The 14,499-nt window shown below is 44.5% G+C and overlaps 1 protein-coding gene and 1 pseudogene across 1 annotated transcript in view; both read right to left on the bottom strand.

Moving 5' to 3' along the window:
- LOC124622334 (rho GTPase-activating protein 10) overlaps positions 1-14,499 on the bottom strand; it is a 576,429-nt gene that overhangs the window by 149,730 nt on the left and 412,200 nt on the right. The window lies entirely within an intron of this gene.
- Positions 12,553-12,670, bottom strand: LOC124623527 (annotated as a pseudogene).

Below are 14,499 nucleotides of genomic sequence, written 5' to 3'. Positions count from 1 at the left end.
ACGGCCACTTTCTTCACGGCTCTGTCCTTATGTCCGCCTGCTTAGCTGAGTGGGAACGTGTTTGCCTACCTTGCAGCGGGCCCCAGTTCGATTCCCGACCGGACTGGAGACTTTCTCCGTTCGCGGACGGGGAATTGTGTAGTCCTCATCACTGACACGCAAGTCGCCCAATGTGGCGTCACCTGAAATAAGACTTGCAACTCGGCGACCGAACTTTCCCTACCATCAGTGCCACACGATCATATCGTATCTGTCTTTGTTTGTACCATTTTATTATTTCCTACCATCAGAGACGACATCTGTAGAGTATAGAAGGCTGTGAGCCCATTTACGATGCGATTAATTACGATTTATTAAAGAAAGGCACACATGTTGGAACACAAAACCTGAACGAAAGTTTTAATAACCTCGTTTTATTCACCCACTACTGTCAAAATCTCTTCTTATGATACTTGTTTGGTATTCATTGATGGTAATACTGGAAGAATCAGGGCCCTTTTGAGACTAGGGTTTGATGCAGGTCGCTTCACTGAAAACCTACTGAGAGAGAATGATGATGTACATGTAGCTAGTTCTGATTTGTCAGTGAACCATATTCCAAAAAGAGCACGCCAGAAGGATGAGACTAGAAGAAAAGAGCTACATGAAGACCAAAAAGATCAAATGTATGGTTATGGCCAACATTAAGGTACATGTGAATTTTAGAATTTTCCCGGCAAATTGAATGTTCAAATTCCGGGCTTGCAGCTGGTCGCCGTTTAATTCATCCCACAATATTTCGACTGGCTACCCACCAGCCGTCTTCAGGTGAGCCATCTCAGACTGACGAAGAATTGCGCCGTTCCGCAAACATTTCGTTTAAAATGGCAAGAATCCTCTTTGAGCTTCAGGTGAAAGTGATTTTCCGCCCACAATCTAAGATTGCAGACGTTTTCGGATCAGTGAAAGACGATTTACTATTACGGAAGGCCGGAATTAACGAAATAAGTTGTCAATATGGTACGGTCTACATACGACAGATACACGTGCTGTAAAAAAATGGAAATGTCGTGTGACTAGGGCCTCCCGTCGGGTAGACCGTTCGCCTGGTGCAGGTCTTTCGATTTGACGCCACTTCGGCGACCTGCGCGTCAACACGTGCTGTGAAAGAATGCTGCACTGAACATGAACGTTCCACTCGGCCTTTTCCAACAAACCAAGTTCGCTGTTGCTGAACACTATATTTCCACTGGGCATTGAATGGAGTATCACAGGAGTATGATTCTGACAACAGCAACATTTTTTGGGACTCGTTTTATTAAAGAATCCGTGGAAATACGCCTGGCGGAAATGCGGATGAACCGTGCTAGTGGCTGCTAGCTGGACAACATATGCAACCCCGTCGTCTCCACGATCGAAGACGACAGAGTGCATCAACGGACGCGGCGAGCGGTAATGCAGAGAACAGTTGCGTTCCGCGGTTCCACCAACGTGGACGCTGCCGCCGTGACGTGTGGTGCGTCTGTCAACTTGATTTTGATGCATGCGCAGACACTCGCAGCGCGCTATATACAGGGTGTACATAAAGTTCGGGAACACTTTCGATTATTTTTTGCACAAGAACCAAACACTACATAGATATCACACATATGTCATTTTGAAGAGAAACCCTGAAAGTTTTTTTCCCCCTCCATGTATACCGCCACAGCGTAGTTTGGTAATTTGCCGATAGTCAGCAGTAGTCGCAAACATGGCGAGTTCAGGTGCGGAGCGAGCTGTTTCAAGAAATGGCCTCCCTGATCACCAGATCTCACTCCGTGTGACATTTTCCTGTGGCGCATATTAAAGATGTGGTGTATGAACCGCCTCTACCACGTGATGTAGCAGAGCTCCTGGGGAGAATACAGGAAGCGACTGCCCCAGTCGACGATGGCATGCTGGGACGGGTATGGCAAGAATTCGATTACTGTATTGACGTCTGCCGGGTCGCTCATGGGTCGCATATCGAATGTTTGTTAAAAAAAACTTTCAGAATTTCTCTTCAAAATGCAATATGTATTACATCTGTACAATGTTTAGTTCTTGTGTAATAAATAACTGAAAGTGTTCCCGGACTTTATGTATACGCTGTTTTGCGGAACGGTTGAAGTCTTCATCAGTCTTCGATGGCTCGCCTGATGATGGCTGACAGGTGCCCAGTCGAAAGATTGTAAGATGAATTAAACGACGACCGCTTCCAAGCCCGATATTTGTTTGAGCCTTAAGGAACGAGAGCAACCCCAAAAGTAATGTCTCGTATTTTTTTTGTAAGTACACAGACCTGTTTATTTCTACAATGGTTTACATCAGTTTACAACTTGAACATTTAGCTATTTTCCGACATAATCACCATTTCTGTCGATGGATTTTTGTAGCCGCTGTCGCAGTTTTTGTATGCCCGTGCCATACCAGCTCGCCGCCATGCTGTTCAGAAAGTTATGAACCTCTTCTTTCACACGTCGTCGGAGCTGAATCGCTTTCCGGCCAAATGTTCTTTTAACCTAGGGAGCAGGTGATAGTCACTGGGTGCCAAGTCAGGGCTATAGGGTGGGTGGGTGGGTATGTTCCACTGAAACTGCTGCAGGAGAGCAACGGTTAGATGTGTGGGCGAGCGTTGTCATGGAGATTGTGTACGCCCTTGGTCAACATTCCTCTTCTCCTGTTGTGAATTCCCCGTTTGAGTTTTTTCAGTGTTTCACAGTACCTCTCAGCGTTAACTGTGGTCCCAGCGATTCAGCTCCGACGACGAGGTGAAAGAAGAGGTTCATAACTTTCTGAACACCATGGCGGCGAGCTGGTATGACATGGGCAGGAAAAAACTGCCACAGCGTCTACAAAAACGCATTGACAGAATTGGTAATTACGTCGAAAAATAGCTAAATGTTCGAGCTGTAAACTGATGTAAACCATTGTAGAAATAAACAGGTCTATATTTATAAAAATAGGAGACCTTACTTTTGGGATTACCCTCGTACATGTTAAATCCTCAAAAAAATCTTTTTGTGTATTTCCCGCAACTTTTATTTGTCAGTGCATAAGAAACATCTTCTAATGAACCACTGAAGATAAAAAGGTGAAGTTTGCTACAGACTTTGTTAATGGTATATACTGTGGTACAAAATTTTTCAAAATGCTTTATCTGCAAATTTATTTGTTTGACAAAAATTGCTATGAATCCTACGTATAAATTTTCAATAACTGTTGCAAGAGTTCTGACACCGATTTAAAAAACTGGCACACAGATTTATCTGATTTTGAAAGTGATAACTGAAGTAAATTTTGAGAAAATGTTACTTACGTGAAACCGTGTGTTCTAAAAGTATTCAGAAACGTCATGATCATATTACTTGACAAAAAAATGGAAAAAATCCAGATTATAGCCAATAATGTAATGACATTTGCAAAATGAGGGGTGTCAAGCAAGGCGATCCCATCTCCCCAAAAATTGATCTCTGCTGTATTGGAAATGGCTATGTCAAAGCTGAGCTGGGAAGGTAATGGAATTAGAATTAATGGAAGAAGGCTTACCAACTTGAGATTTGCTAATGATATTGCCTTACTGGCCAAAGACTTCGCAGCGCTCCAAAACTTAGTTACAGACCTTGCATCGGAATGTCAGCTGGTTGGCTTGAACATGAACCTTTCCAAAACAAAAGTAATGTCCAACAAATGGGTACCAGCTGGAGAAGTGAAAGTCAAGGACAGTCTATTAAAAGAGGTTAGTGAATATGTCTACCTTGGCCAGATTATAAACATGAAGGGAGACATAAGGCCAGACATCTATCGACGCATCAATCTTGGCTGGCAAGCATTTGGGAAGAATTCAACAGTATTCAGATCAAAAATGCCAGTAAATCTGAAGAAAGCAGTATTTGATCAATGCATTCTTCCTGGGATGACGCACGGCTGCGAGACATGGACACTGAACTCATTTACAAAAGGGAAACTTAGGACAGCACATAGAGCCATGGAGAGATCAATGCTGGGCTATACAAGAAAGGATAGGAAAATGGTAGATGACATCCGGTCTGTGACGAAGGTTAACGACATCTTAGAGACAGTAGGTTCCTTGAAATGGCAGTGGACTGGCCACGTCGCAAGAAGAAAAGACAATAGATGGACGAAGCTAATACTGAAGTGGAGTCCGAGAGAGCACCGGAGGCATAGAAGAAGACCACCAGACAGACGGGATAAAGACATCAAGAAGATCGCTGGTAACACCTGGCAGAGAACTGCCCAAGACCGTCCCACTTGGAGAAGACTGCTGAAAGCCTACCTGAATCCACGACTCGAAGAGGCCACATCATTTAATGATTGAATTGGCTGATGATGGTGATTTGAAAAATTTGGTTCAATTAACTTTCAAACAGAAAATGGTACACTAGCTTATATGCACCCGCGTATTTCCTCATACGTCCCCCGTTAACCCTTGAACCGTCCTCGTTGATTTTTGTCTTCAGTCAATTTTCGCGCTCCCTCTGTGTCTGCGCAGTTGATTCGAGGGCATGCAGTGACCGTTCAGGGCAAGCACTAAAATGTACTTTCTTCCGTTTTCGTCTTCTTGTGCTGAAATAACCAGAACCTCGAGGAAAGAGCAGCGGCGGCGGAGGCAGCGAGCCTCTTCCTGTTATCCCTGCGGCGGCCGCCGGGAGACAAGCTGAGCGTGGCGCAGGCGCCCGGCACGTGCGGCCCACGTGCGGCTCGGCTCGCCCGTCTGCAGCGATCGTTACGAGAGTTCGGCCACGCGCCTTTCCCGGTTCGATACACGTGCGGTCTTTGCTCGCCACGCGTGCCACGGCATCCGTCACCCGCTGGCCGCTCATGCTCTCCGCCGAAAGTTAATTTCCGCTGCCTCCAGGACATCCTAAGCCGGGCGATAAAGCGATCATCTCGTGGAGAGGCGATGCGCGGCGAAACTACGATCGAACGCGCTGTTCGCAGCTGGTTGATTCGGGGATGTGCTCTTCAGTGTAATCTCGGCTGTCTCTCATTTTTGTATTAAACCATAAGACCGCTCACTTCCGACTCTTAAAAGAGTCGAACATATACAATACTGGCCATTAAAATTGCTACACCAAGAATAAATCCAGATGATAAACGGGTATTCATTGGACAAATATCTTATAGTAGAACTGACATGTGATTACATTTTCACGCAATTTGGGTGCATAGATCCTGAGAAATCAGTACCCAGAACATCCACCTCTGGCCGTAATAACGGCCTTGATACGCCTGGGAATTGAGTCAAACAGAGCTTGGATGGCGTGTACAGGTACAGCTGCCCACGCAGCTTCAACAGGATACCACAGTTCATCAAGATTAGTGACTAGCGTATTGTTACGAGCCAGTTGCTCGGCCACCATTGACCAGACGTTTTCAATTGGTGAGAGATCTGGAGAATGTGCTGACCAGGGCAGCAGTCTGTATCCAGAAAGGCCCGTACAGGACCTGCAACACGCGGTCGTTCATTATCCTGCTGAAATGTAGGGTTTCGCAGGGATCGAATGAAGAGTAGAGCCATGGGCCGTAACACATCTGAAATGAAACGTCCACTGTTCAAAGTGCCGTCAATGAAACAAGAGGTGACCGAGACATGTAAGCCGGCCAGTGTGGCCGAGCGGTTCTAGGCGCTTCAGTCCTGAACCGCGCGACAACTACTGTCGCAGGTTCGAATCCTGCCTCGGGCATGGATGTGTGTGATGTCCTTAGTTTAGTTAGGTTTAAGTAGTTCTAAGTTCTAGGGGACTGATGACCTCAGATGTTAAGTCCCATACTGCTCAGAGACATTTGAACCATTTTTTTGAGACGTGTAACCAATTGCACCCCATACCATCACGCCGGATGACACGCCAGTATGGCGATGACGAATACACGCTTTCAATATGCGTTCACCGCGATGTCGCCAAACACGGATGCGACCATCATGATGCTGTAAACAGAACCTGGACTCATCCGAAAAAAATGACGTTTTGCCATTCGTGCACCCAGGTTCGTCGTTGAGTACACCATCGCAGGCGCTCCTGTCAGTGATGCAGCGTCAAGGTAACCGCAGCCACGGTCTCCGAGCTGATAATCCATTCTGCTGCAAACGTCGTCGAACTGTTTGTGCAGATGGTTGTTGTCTTGTAAACGTCCCCATCTGTTGACTCAGGGATCGAGACGTGGCTGCTCGATCCGTTACAGCCATGAGGATGAGATGCCTGTCATCTCCACTGCTAGTCATACGAGGCCGTTTGGATCCAGCACGGCGTTCCGTATTACCCTCCTGAACCCACCGATTCCATATGCTGCTAACAGTCATTGGATCTCGATCAACGCGAGCAGCAATGTCGCGATACGATAAACCGCAATCGCGATAGGCTACAATACGACCTTTATCAAAATCGGAAACGTGATGGTACGCATTTCTCTTCCTTACACGAGGCATCACAACAACGTTTCACCAGGCAACGCCTGTCAACTACTGTTTGTGTATGAGAAATCGGTTGGAAACTTTTCTCATGTCAGCACGTTGTAGGTGTCGCCACCGGCGCCAACCTTGTGTGAATGCTCTGAAAAGCTAATCATTTGCAAATCACAACATCTTCTTCCTGTCGCTTAAATTTCGCGTCTGTAGCACGTCACCTTCGTGGTGTAGCAATTTTAATGACCAGTAGTGTATGTATAGAACAACATACGTCTGACTAGTTAACAAAGAAGTTTATGGTTTAAGGATTTGACGTTAAGCATATACGCGACAAAAAGTTTAGAAAAGGTTTAAAATTATGTGTTAACCTTGGAAAAATGCCCGAGGGAGGACTCGAAATACCGACGACGGGAGCCGCGGGAACCGTAGCAAGCCTGTTAAGTATGTTGGTAATAGCTAAGATCTCCCTTCCTCAAATAATGGATTAATATAGTTTAGGTAATTTGCGCTGCGTGAGATATGCTCCCCTCAAGACATATACAGTCTGTAATTGTAACACTTCTCTTACTGTGTTAAACAGTTAACCTAGAATTATAGCTCAGAACGAGTAGAATATACTGCATTTTAAATTTTTGAATTAGCTCGATAATTACTATAATATTTTGAAAATCAAATTTTGTTGCCCCTGGAAGCCGTTAGGCAAGCAATCTGCAACTGGGTCCGTCCACCATGAAGCGGGTTAGCCATTTATTAATATCGACATATACTACTGAATGTAAGTGCAAAATCATCATCGTCATATTGTCGACACATCATTCAGGAAATATACGTCAAAACATCGAGATATGTGAAAAACTAGCTTTTGGTTGAAACTAAACGTTAATTACCCAGGCTACAGTTATCCCGTGACGGATAATGAGAAATGTCTCTAAGCACTATGGGATTTAACATCTGACATCATCAGTCCCATAGATTTAGAACTACTTAAACCTAACTAACATAAGGACATCACACACATCCGTGCCCAAAGCAAGATTTGAACCTGCTACCGTAGCAGCAGCGCGGTTCCGAACTGAAGCGCCTAGAATCGCTTGGCCACAGCGGCCGGCGGATAATGAGAGTACTTAGCGACTTCCTACAAACTTTAAACAATTTCAAATGCAATTTTGTCAAATAAAGACATCGTTGGAGACCGTGGATGTTACACGAAATAAATTGTTGATGGTGTCCAGCAACCACCCAAAAATTGGTTTTAGGTTTCTTTATTTAAAAAGTACCGCTACCGGTTTCGAATTTGTCCAATTCATCACCTGACGGTTTTTTCATACTTTCATCAAAACATATTATACATTGGTTTCCTGTGAGTTGCCGTAGGATAAACAATAATTCACAATCATAAATGTGGAACCAAATGGCTACGCTACATACCAACACAAATATGTAGCGCACGCATTTCAAAAATGGCTCTGAGCACTATGGGATTTAACATCTGAGGTCATCAGTCCCCTAGACTTAGAACTACTTAAACCTAACTAACATGAGGACATCACACACAAGCATGCCCGAGGCAGGATTCGAACCTGCGCGGTTCCGGACTGAAGCGCCTAGAACCGCTCCGCCACAGCGGCCGGCGCACGCATTTATTTACGCGTTTATAACTGTGAATCATTATTTATCGTACGGCAACTTACAGGAAGCAAGCGTATAATTTGTTTTATGAAAGCATGAAAAAATCGTCTGATGATGAACTGTGAAAATTCGAAACCGGTGACGGTACTTTTTAAATGAAGTATCTAAAATCAGTTTGTGGCTGGTTGCTGTACACTATCAACAATAATTTCAAACCTTTTTCTAATTATTTTTCCCTTACATGCTTAATGTCAAATATTTAACATATTAACATATTTATAACGTAACCAGCAGTTTGAAGATCTTTTATACACGGGAGTTCGATCTTTTTAAGAACAGGGAGTTTACCGGTAGATTTTAATTGATTGGAAATATTTTGCACTTTAACGCTATTTTTAATCAAGAACAAAGAAAGTTATTTTTATTATAAATACCGTTCGTTAAGTAGTACTTCAATTTGGTAATAAATATGAAATTCAAGTAAATAAAATATAGAAGAAGGTATCTGGCGACAAATAAACCAATATCTTCGCGACTGCAAGACTAGTACGCTCCATTTGAAGCTAAGGGTGACTCTGTTCATTAGTACGAAACTTTTATACTTAAGAGCGTTCAGAAATCTCCAAATGCGGATTTTCCGAGTATTTTTGAGGAGTGCGTCATATCGCTATAGGGAACATTCAGAGCACTGCCTTTCAGATCCCGTAAATATGAAGAAAATCGAAGCAAGCCAGTCCATAAGGTCTCTTTGTAAATGTAGACGATGTCTGCAAGCCGGTATACAAAGACAGACAGAAGCAACTTCTATTGCAGACTTCAGTATTAACAAGAATATCCACGTATACTACTCAATGTAACTGCAAAATCATCATAATACTGTCGATACATGGTTCAGGAAATATGACGCCATAAACATCGAGACCTGTAAAAAAGTACCTTTTGGTCGAAACGAAATGCAAATTACCCATGGTACCAACACAAATACCCCACTTCTACTCCACACCTTTTTCTGTGCCAGCAGACTATTCTACCCTATCGATATTGTGCACCAGTCCTATGAAGGTTGTGGCGTCCTCAGGACCAACTTTGCGATAACGTGACGCTCAGCAAGCACGTGACTGGCACTTAACAGTTAGCGGTATTCAGGATTGCCGTATCGAGGGTGCCTTCGCCGACCGTACTCGGAGCGTCGTGCGCCGCTCTCACCTCCGCAGAAGAAATATAAACCGGCCATCTTGAGCCGCTGCCATAGAGAAACGCCGCCTGGTTGCGCTACACACGCCAACTGAGGACCCAGAATACACATCAACTCACTGCCTGCAATTGTGATTGATCCGCGCGTCTTTTTCAGCCACCGCTCTGAGAGCTCCGCCTCTTCCCACTTCCCTTCACTCAAACCGAACTCCTTCGAACAATACACACCATCCGCAAACTCGACTCCAATAATCCTATAGTTTGCCCTCTCCTTTCCAATCTTCGTATGCTGCTGGCCTTCACCAACACATCCCAGCATCCCAACACCTACACAACCTCCACATACTCTCCCAATGAACCGTCAACCATTTTCCTTTGCCACATCATGAACCCCGACATTTACCCATTCTACCAGCTGTCCACCCCACCCATTCCACCTCATTGGGGCTATTTCTCTCCCCCATCCCCACAATTCCTTACACCACTTTTTTCCTCGTCTGTCTTTCTTTCCCCACGCCCCTTCCCTTCTCAAGTATTAGCCACGCCAATACCCTCCCCCCCCCCCCCTTTCTGTCCCAACAGCTACTCCCATCGCATCGAAATTATGCACCAGTCCTCCACCCTTAAACCACCTTATTTCTACCCTCTTTACAGGTAAATCTTTTCCCCTTAAACAAGAGGATCCATATCTGAGATCTGAGGGCAGGTCCTTCCAGTTTTAGTGCCAGGAATGTGCCTCGTTTAAAGATTAGTTTTTGGGCATCATGTTTTAAATATTTTTAAATGTGCTCTTACCATGTTTCGTTTTACCTTTAATTAATACTGTTTTAAACTACACGTATATATAAAAACTTTCATTTTATTTTCACCTTTAAAAAGTCTTAATTCACTGTAAATACTTACCCTTTCTGTGTCTTGTTTTTTTTTTCCCTTAAGTTTTTATTGTTATCTAGCTGAAGAACGGATTGATTGTACCGCTGACAGCCGCCACGACCCTAGCTCTATGCTAGTGGTACTATGGAGAGGGGTGGGAGGTAGAGGGGGGGGAGAGAGAGAGAGATTCCAGGATGCAAAGTTATGTATGCTTTTTATTGACTATATTGTAAATAAATACATTTATGTCATAATCCTTCTACCTGTTTGGCATTTTCTAAAGTGATCATCCGCCTCGTTATAGCGACGGGCATAACAATAATGGACGAAAAAACTTTCACACTACCCTCATGACGCAAAATCGCCTATTAAGGTCGCTCATAGGTAATACTGAACCCGTAAATGGGAGTACGGCGGTGCTTGGTAATAACTTCATCTCGAAGTAGAAGATCACAGAACTGCTCAAGAGCCTAAACAAATCTTTTTTTTTTTCAAGTTGGTTATTGTCAGACGTAGGTGATATAAAATAAATAAGGTGGCATACTTCTGTTACTTTGTTACTTTCTTTCCACAATGGCATAGGAGGTAGTGTTTTGGGATAATTCTTCAAGCAAAGCTATAGTTTTCTGAACCCAAAGGCACTAGTATGAGTGATTTGTGGGGTGAAGGAAGGAAGATTAGGGTTGTCCTGAATTTCTAAAGATGAATGTCAAGCTGTCGCCTATGGTTGATTTCTATCCCCGTCCATCTCCCAGCTGCAGGCTCGTTCTCCATCTCTAATGACGACGTCGTGGACAGGACTAATTTTTATTTCCCTCTATTTTGCGTTTTCTTTTGTAAATATCTTCTTTTTCAATACTCTTTTGACCACAGGAAATCATTATCCACAGCAATCAGTGTAATCAAGTAGAAATTATATCTGTATCCTCTGGAATTCACTAGCACACACTTCTGTCTCCAACAGCAATGCGGCTTGTATGGACGGTCAGCCTACGTGAAAGGATAATTTCCAGCTTCGGTAATATGCGTATTGTCACTCTACAGTAGCAAAAGCCAATCTCACACGGAATAAGTTTCGTTGTATGCTAGTTCCTGGCTCACGCGACGGCTGCCAAATAAGGTTCGACTGCTATCCTGCTTAACTGCACGGAACTTCGGATGTTTCCCATCGTAGTCCCTTGTAGGGTTCTCGGACTGCTAGCCGCACTGGTCGATCAGCAATCCTGTTGGTGTCTCACCTAACAGCCTAGAAGAAGGCGAGGTCTCACAGAGAATGCTGGTTAACCAGTGAGACAAGTTAACCTTTAAGTAGACGCGCTGTTCTTGGTAACATACAGTCACGTGTAGGGTCTAGAAGTATCCCAGCCGAGTTTAGGTATGTTAATAAATAATTACTGGAAAGACATATTTATTATTTGAATCGCTTACTGTGGTCATATTAATCAGCCTTAACGGAAATTTTAAGTTGCAAATACACTTCTCGGGTTTGCCGCTGGATCTAATTGTCTAAATCCCACAATATTTCATCGATGCGACTGCCCGAGATCTTCAGGTGGTGGTAGTTGCTGCTGTAACCGCACAAGACGCGACCGATGACTCAATCGCGCGGCGTTGTCGAAATTTATCAGGCCAGGAGCAGGAAGACGCAGGAAGGCCTTCCGCGCGTGTACTGTGGGCAATGACTATGCTGCCGGACGCTCCTATGGTTGAAGCTGAATTCAATCTCAGAAGTATGTTGCGTCAAGTCATGAATCGGAAGTTCTTGTTTTCCCTCTTCTGATTTAATGGCAGCCATTGCTGGATTCCAGGCGGCGCCAATTGAAAATCTGCATCCCTGTTGATAAGATTGCCCGCCGTTTTACATGCGTAGGCCTTCTTAAAAAAAAAAAAAAAATCCACACACACACACACACACACACACACACACACACACACACACACACACACACACACAGAGAGAGAGAGAGAGAGAGAGAGAGAGAGAGAGAGAGAGAGAGAGAGAGAGAGAGAGAGAGACCCCCAACAAGACCTACCCTTTCCTCATTCGCGCCTTGACAGCCCACTCCACTCTCATCCTCTACAACTCCCAATATCTTTAAGTTACCCCTATAGCAAGTGAGCATGGCCAAGTGCAGAGTTCAAAAGGAAAGGTTGTGTGTAGTGAAATGTATGAATGTTATGTACTCTCAACTCAAAACCAGTGCTTTGTTCATTTAGTGCGTTAACAAGATGCAATGAACACGTGAAAAGGATGAGAAAGTAGCACTCCGTCTTCAGGCGACAGGTGGACATCGGGACCATCCAACCGCCGTGTCATCCTCAGATGCAGATAGGAGGGACGTGTGGTCAGCACACCGCTCTCCCGGTCGGTACGATGGTTTTCTGTGAGTAACTCCTCAATTGGCATCACGAGGCTGAGTGCACCCCGAAAACGGCAACAGCGCATGGCGGCCCGGATGGTCACCCATCCAAGTGCCGGCCGTGCCCGACAGCGCTTAATTTCTGTGATCTGACGGGAACCGGTGTATCCACTGCGGCAAAGCCGTTGCCCAATAGGAAAGTAAGTGATATCCAAATGTGATGTCAGGAAACATTACAGATCTCCCAACGAAATAACCATAATTAAATAATTTTCTGGATATTATAGACCGCTAATGATGTTTGGTATGATTCGGCGAAACATGTTGGGTTAGAAACAAAATAAATATTTAGCAGCAAAAAACGGAATTGTTTTTGTCTGCATGATAAACATAATATCGAGGTAGCAACTGAGGAAGAATAGCTCTAAATACACTGCCAGACAAAAAAAGTGAAGGACGTAGTACACATGATCGGATTTCATCGCAAATTCGTACACGTACACTACACTGGCGGCTATGGAAATGATTGTGAGTTGCAGAACGGCCGGCAGAGTACTGGTAGTGTTCGTATTTTGTGTGGTTACCAGTCCTGGATGAATATATGAGCGGCGTAAACAGCATCGGATGTCGAGTTTATATATAAGTTATTTCCAATAATTATTTATAAACATACCTAAACTCGGCTGGGATACTTGTAGACCCCACACGTGACTGTGTGTTACCGAAAACAGCGCGTGTACTTAAAGGTTAACTTGTCTCACAGGTTAACCAGCGTTCTCTGTGACACCTCGCCTTATAGGCTGTTACATCAGACGTCAACAGGATTCCTGATTGGCCAGTGCGGCTAGCATTCAGAGAACCCTAAAAGGGACTGCGATGGGAAACATGCGAAGTTAAGCAGGATAGCAGCCGATCACTGTAAAGCACACGGAGATGACACCTCCAGCATCTACATCTACGTGGCGTGATTACTCTGTTGTTCACAATAAAGTGCGTGGCACACAATAAAGTGCGTGGCAGAAGGTTCAATGAACCACCTTCATGGTGTGTGTCTACCGTTTCACTCTCGCACGGCACGCGGGAAAAACGAGCACTTAAATTTTTCCGTGCGAGCCCTGACTTCTCTTATTTTATCGTGATGATCATTTCTCCCTATGTAGGTGGGTGCCAACAGAATGTTTTCACAATCGGAGGAGAAAACTGGTGATTGAAATTTCATGAGAAGATCCCGTCGCAACGAAAAACGCCTTTGTTTTAATGACTGCCACTCCAATTCACGTATCATGTCTGTGACACTATCTCCGCTATTTCGCAATAATACAAAACGAGCTACCTTGTTTGTACTTTTTCGATGTCATCCGTTAGTCCCACCTGCTGCGGATCCCACACTGCACAGCAATGCTCGAGAATAGGACGGACAAGCGTAGTGTAAGCAGTCTCTTTGGTAAACCTGTTGCGCCTTCTAAGTGTTCTGCCAATGAATCGCAGTGTTTGGTTTGCTCTACCCACAATATTATCTATGTGATCGTTCCAATTTAGGTTATTTGTAATTGTACTCTCTAAGTGTTCAGTTGAATTTTGGGTCTCCATTCTGACAGCTGGACGAATCGTCCAATACCCGAATTTTTGGGTCATTCTAATGTGACAGTGACCCGATGTTGGATTGCATAAGAACATGAGGACAGGCGTATTCGACGGCAAAGTCCCGGTCGGGTATGTCTGAATACCAGAAGTGATGATAGCCATATTGTGCACCAAGTGCATCGTAGCCCCTTGACATCTACGCCTGCCATCCTACAGCAATTAAGGGACTCTCTGCAATATTATGTGTCATCTTGCATCACTGGCCGGAGGCTATCAGAAGCCGGAATAGGAAATTACCGTCCTATCAGTAGGCTGCCGTTAACACCATTAAAAAAACGGCTGCGTTTGGCGTGATACCGAGACCGAGAAGCATGGAATGCTGATGAATAGCGTCACATTATGCTCAGCAATGGATCGTGATGCTGTACACCCGGG

This window comes from Schistocerca americana, chromosome 7 (assembly GCF_021461395.2).
Source record: "Schistocerca americana isolate TAMUIC-IGC-003095 chromosome 7, iqSchAmer2.1, whole genome shotgun sequence".
Classification (NCBI taxonomy): domain Eukaryota; kingdom Metazoa; phylum Arthropoda; class Insecta; order Orthoptera; family Acrididae; genus Schistocerca; species Schistocerca americana.
Note: the sequence above shows the minus strand (reverse complement) of the source record. Positions and strands in the feature narration are given on the sequence as shown.